We start from the raw sequence: 6,053 nt of genomic DNA on the forward strand, positions 1-6,053 counted from the left end.
AGTTAGTATAGGTTACAGTTACATATGTGCATTCTGTGGTGACAGTTCTGCAAAACCGTCCACAGAGACCCTTTCCTTCGTTCTCTGGTTCCCTCCATGGGACCCAAGAGCCTCGGCTCACCGGCACCCCTGCACTCCGTGTTGGGGCTCGGAGGTACGCCTGCCTGCCCGCCCCTAGTCCTTGCCCGAATTAAATCTGTGGGACTGCGTGCAGGTGAATGTATCTGCCTCCATCACAGGGCTTACAGGATTTGGGCCCTAGGCCCAAGCTATGCAAACCTGTAAACTCTTGAATAACTTTACTCATTCGGAGCAGGGAGCTCTGCGTCAGCACACCCACACAGAACCCCTTGCAGGAGCGTCTCGCTCTTCCCGTGAGCTTCCCTGTCTGTGTCTGTCTCCACCTGTTGCCTCTTGTCCGATGCTTACACTGTAAGGTCTTTGGGGCAGAAACCATGGTTTTGCTCTGGATTTGTCAGTGCCTTGCACAATGGGGCCCTACTCCATGATCACAGCTCCTACGTGCTATTGCCACACACATAAATAATAACAATAATTAATAATAATAGACTAATTCCTCTGATTTCGATGTGACTACTCATGTGAGTAAAAGTGACTCACATACGTGAGTGTTTGCAGGACAGCTGCCAGCTCTTGAGCTTTTATTGTGAGTCTTCCAATATTTGGTGTTCTCCTTTGATCCCCGGCTCCTGGAATGACATGTTTCTAGCAGTTGTGTTTACACAGGAAAGCTTGGAAATGTGGCCTAGTGCTCCCCAAAGCCTCAGAAGCCAGAGGACAAAGAAGAAACTTCCAAAGAAATGGATTTTTTATAGCTTTTGAGAAAATCCTGTGATTTAGCAGCTTGGGGATGGGGGGAGCCTGACTCATGAATTTTGAACAGACAAGTTTAGCAATGTACATCTATTGAGTTAAATATTTAGGTCCCTGTAAAGACTAGACTTTTACTAACGAGGCCAAATTTACAGTGAAGAGATACATTTCTGTGGAAATACTCAGAGCGTTTAAAGCGCCTGTGTCTTTGCAGAATCTGGACTTTTGTTTATTTGAATATTGTTTGGTATTCGTCATTCTGTAGTTATTTATTTTTACCTGCTCACAATAAGAAAGCAGGAAAATGGGGATGAAAATGGGATAATTAAAGTAAATAGGACTGTGTGAGACTGTTATAATAACTGTGGCAAGTATTTATAAATTGCTGAAAATAAAAAGACCAAACTTCTTGAATTTGTATGCTGGAGAGACACTGCCAGGTTAAAACCCATGTGTTTCTGAAAGTAAATGTCCCAACTTCTGGTACAAAAGTATAAAAGAGCAGGTCCCAAGCTATGAATTCTTGCTTATGAGGCATCCCTGAAGAATGAAGGGTTGGGAGAATAGGTTCCTTTAATTAAATCTGCATGGTTACTTTTAATTGCATTTACTACTTATTTTCTCTTGTTTGCTTTTTTGCATTTCTCTCATCTGGGGTGCTGAACACAGACTGAATGGTCTTCTTTCTGCTTGGAAGCTGGCTAATTTTTGAGTGCTGTGCAGTTGTCCTAGTTAGGAGGAGAACTTGGGGACAGTCAAGTGTTTTTGAGCCGGTCCTGTTTATCACCAAAGAGCTCTCATACCTGTGCTCCCCTGCACACGGCATGAGGCTCAGACACCTTACAAACTGTACCTCTGACAACAGCTTCAAGCCTCCTTCCAAACCACACCTTGCCCAAAAGCTTTCTCTGCATGTGTTTTAGAGCCCCACTCTGCATGCTCAACCTGTGTCTTCTGACCTTGTAGTCCCTGCTTTCTGAAGTTTGCTTGTGCAAAGCCCCCTTCAGCCCACCTAATGTTTGCCATACAAGCTCCCAATAAAGGCCCCAGAGCACATGGCTCCTCAGTCAGATAGAACATGAGGTAATGACACCTTACACAGCCCGTTCTAGATAGAAAGAAAATAATTTAGCAAATTGCAAATGATGCATACTTAACTATTTATGCAGCATCTTCCTGTCATCAACCCAAAGCAATTTTACTTCCGTGTTGAACAGTGGATGAAAATGTTCTATAGATTTAACCATTGCGGGAGTTCCTTTTAAGTGGTGCAGTAATCTCTCTCCAGCTAATTTAGTGTTGTAATAAGGCACCACCCTCACAAGTCCTTTGTGTTCTTGTGTCAATACTGCCCCCAAACCATAAGTGCTGGCATCTGCATCTATCATAAAAGTGGGTCTGAAACACAGAAAGACTAAGAAAGGGGCAATATGGCCATCGGCGAAGCAATCTCAAGAGCCTTTTACCAGTTCTGGACATACGCAATTTAATTCAGATAACCCCTAAAATACGATTTACTTTCTCAACAAATCTATGCTAGGGTTTACAGCACTGGCAAATTCAACAATAAACCTTCTCTAACAGAAGCTGAGCGAGATGTACTTGGGGAGTGGGACGCTTCAGTACAGATTCAGTTTTCTTCTTGCCAGTGGGGGTTCCTTGCCCACTGCTCAGGATTGAACTTGAACCAGACCGCCTCTCTCTCGTTGCGATTGAAGACCTTTTAACCAAAGACCTCTAACCAAAACGCCTCTTGTTTTTGCTCTTTCTTTTTTATGTATACAACACGACAGTGGAAAAAATCCAAAAGGAGTCTTGGACATCACTTTCATTCCCTTTCCCTTTATGGTTTTCTTTACCAGCATTTTCTAAAACCAGTGGGACCTTACACAGTTATGGTTCCTACCTTCACTATTTCCTTCTTGCCCGAATATTTAACAAACAAACAGTTCAGTTGCACAAGATCATTGCCAGCTCAGATTCCACGTGCTCCTTCATCTCCAAACAGGTTTCATCTATTCCCAGTCTTTCTTTAGCTGCCATAGCATGTAGCTATACCATTAGTTGCTGCCCTTGGGGAGAGGACATCCTGCTCACTGAAAGCTTACTGCCCATAAGACATTGGTGGTATTGAGCTACATATTTCAAATAAATTTCCATGGACTGAAATTGTAGGACACCTTTCATGCTATTTATCATTCAGCAATTAGCAATAATAGCATCCAAACTCATTATTAGGTCGTCCTCTATGTCTGCTTTCCACAACTCTTGGTTAAATCCAGAAATTTCTCTCTTAAACCGAACTTTATGAATGGTTCCCCGTTTTGCTCAGGGTCCTCTTATTTCCACATTAGGATGGTGTGGTTGCAGCTTGTGTAAGCATGCTGCAATTACCTATATGGGGTGCAAGGACACAGAGACCGAATATCTGTCACATTCCTTCCTGCACTGCTGTGCAGTAGTGAGATATGAGTATGATGAGGTAGTACAAGCCATACAGAAGAGAAGTGAACAGAATATTTAGACTGATGACAGGACAGCTGTTGGTAAAGCATATAGGCTACGCCTTTACTGTAGACTAGACATTAATGTATTTTATTCACACCCAGTACATACCTCAGAACACACTCCATCTGGCTAAACTGTGCAAGTGCAGCCTGAGAAAATTTTACATACCCTTAAAAAATTACTCACACAGGAAAAATGATGCTAAAACAACACGAAAAGGTCCCGGATTACAATGACAAAAGCAGAGATATATACATGCTGAGGGCTCTAACTCTGTCCTCAGCTCACCCTGCTGTGACCTGGCTACCACTTTTTTGAGAGGGGAAGACAAAGGACTGCAAAAGGGGTTCCTGTTGCTCTGAGGCACGTGGCAACAGAGAATCAGGCCTAGATGCCTTGTTCCCGACTGCTCAGACCAGATGGCACGCTTTACATAGGCCTACATGCCACGTTAATTCCTCAAAGAGGCACTTAATCTCTGGTAAGTGAGAAGGAGGCTGAGGTCTAGGCTGACCAGTCTACCAAACTGGACTGAAACAGTCATCTATTTCATATAGACTACCCAGTAGCCATTAGGCATCACGAGTGACATTTTCCAAACGTAGCATAGACCAAGGTGCTATGCAGGACCTCTCATCCTGCATCACAATGCACTGGAAGAATGAAGAAATCACTCAGACATGCACTAGAAAAATCCTGTGGATTTACTTAGTTTCGTAATGGAAAATGAAAAGTAATTGCAAAGAAGGAGGAGGCATTTTTTCAGTTGCAAGTAAATATGATCTGCTTTCTTTTTTTATCGTAAGAGTGGCACAAGTAATCAGAGAATATCATGTGGTCATTGTTTGTCAAGTGCCATTTTCTCACAGGCAACTATTCCTTTGCATATGCATGCTTCAGAAGAAAAAAGAAATTGATTGGATCCCCATTGTACCCTGGTCCAAATCCTCAGAGCAGAGTACACGTTGCTTCATGTCGACAGCAGTGGGGCAAGACTTATGAAGAGGATCAGGCCCTGTGTTTTGAAACCGCAAACTTTTGTTTAGAAATATATATAGTGAATATCAGTATGTAAGTATATAATAAAAATATTGAAACCACGTGGGGCAAATTATAGGCGTACAGACTGATAATGAGTTTTGGCTGGTATAAATGAGGGTAGACAAGAATTTACTCAGGTCAAAATCTGTCCTTGTATGTTTTATTTGCCTTAAATCTGTATAAAGGTTCAAGAAAAAGACTTGGCATTTAGCAAGAAATATCTGGCATTTAACCCCAGTTCTGTCCCAAAATTTCCCAGTGACCTCACTACTCTGGGTGTCTGGGTAATATCCACTGCTTTGGGGCTTAATCCTAAGGGAGGCTACTAAAGGCAATAAATAAATGCAGAGGAAAACAATAATAAATAAGCAACAACAATAATAAAACTGGAATTCAAGTGTGAAGTTGTATGTTTGTAATAGCCTGCCCGTGTTAGAAAATAATCAACTAAATAGCAATAAATAATAAAAATTTATATTAACAATTCATTTGTGCTGATACAGACCTTCAAGTTAGAGTTCATTATATTAATTTACTAATTAATTAAGCACTACATCACCTGGCACCTACATAGGTTTTATTACACTTTATAGATGGAAAACTTAAGAGTCTTGCCTAGGGACACAGTGAATCAGTGGCAGAGCCGGACACAGAACTGGAATATCCTCCACAGCTCTAAGTCTGTTTACAGCATAAAGCTGCCCTGATTTTCTGACTAATTTAGTTCAACAGATGCAATTCTTAGTGTGGAGACTTCAATTTGGGTGCAAGAGGGAGTTATTTTGTTTGAGCTTAAATCAGTTCTTAATTATATCAAGCGAGTTATATAAATGCAGTTTTAAAAATATCCTTGTAGGCATCTACATTTCGGGCCATTGACTTAAAAACACACCTTTGGTTTAAATGCTGCTATTTTCCAGATAGGTCCCAAGTCACAACAGTCCTTTGGGTCCCTCCCATCCGCATTTCACCAGTAAACTTCATCTACTAAACTGAGATGTGCAATTTTGAGTACCTTTCACTAAACAATGCAAACATTGGTGAATGCCCTGATTTTGGTTAAAGACAGAGTTACTGCAATTTAGTTTGGCCTTTTAATAAATGGTTTAAACTTCTTCAAAGTCAGGCTTTGCGACCAAGTTTCAAATGCTTAAGGAGCTGCTACTAAGCAAATGAGCTGCTCTGTTTTAAGTGGGCAAAGCCAAGTTAACTACAAGACGATAACCCTCCTACACTCCATCTCTCAGGTATCACGGAACGCTTTTATCAAGGCACATTTATCTATGGACTTTTCTGAAATTTGATCCCTTCCAATATGTGTCCCAGGCTGACACTTGCTTCCATTTGGTCACCCTGCACCCATGTACTGGGCAAGAGGAGGTCACTTTATTATCTCTGCCTTACTCAGTGTCTTCTGTGGTCATGCTGGCACTGGGGCCCGGGCACAAGGAGTTGCTTGGCCCTCTCCTTTTTTTCCAGCAGTGTGTGCCAGCCCGATGGGATGGCATGGGGGGCTTCACAGGCTGGCCAAGTGAGATGGAGGCAAACTGAGGGCTGTGTAAGGAATGCATGAGAACTGCAGGGGATAATGGGAAACATTATTTATAGCCTGAATGCAGAAAACCTCCCCTTCCTCCCCCCTCACCAACAGACAAACCCATGTCCAGTAA

Source organism: Buteo buteo, chromosome 5 (assembly GCF_964188355.1).
Source record: "Buteo buteo chromosome 5, bButBut1.hap1.1, whole genome shotgun sequence".
Taxonomy (NCBI): domain Eukaryota; kingdom Metazoa; phylum Chordata; class Aves; order Accipitriformes; family Accipitridae; genus Buteo; species Buteo buteo.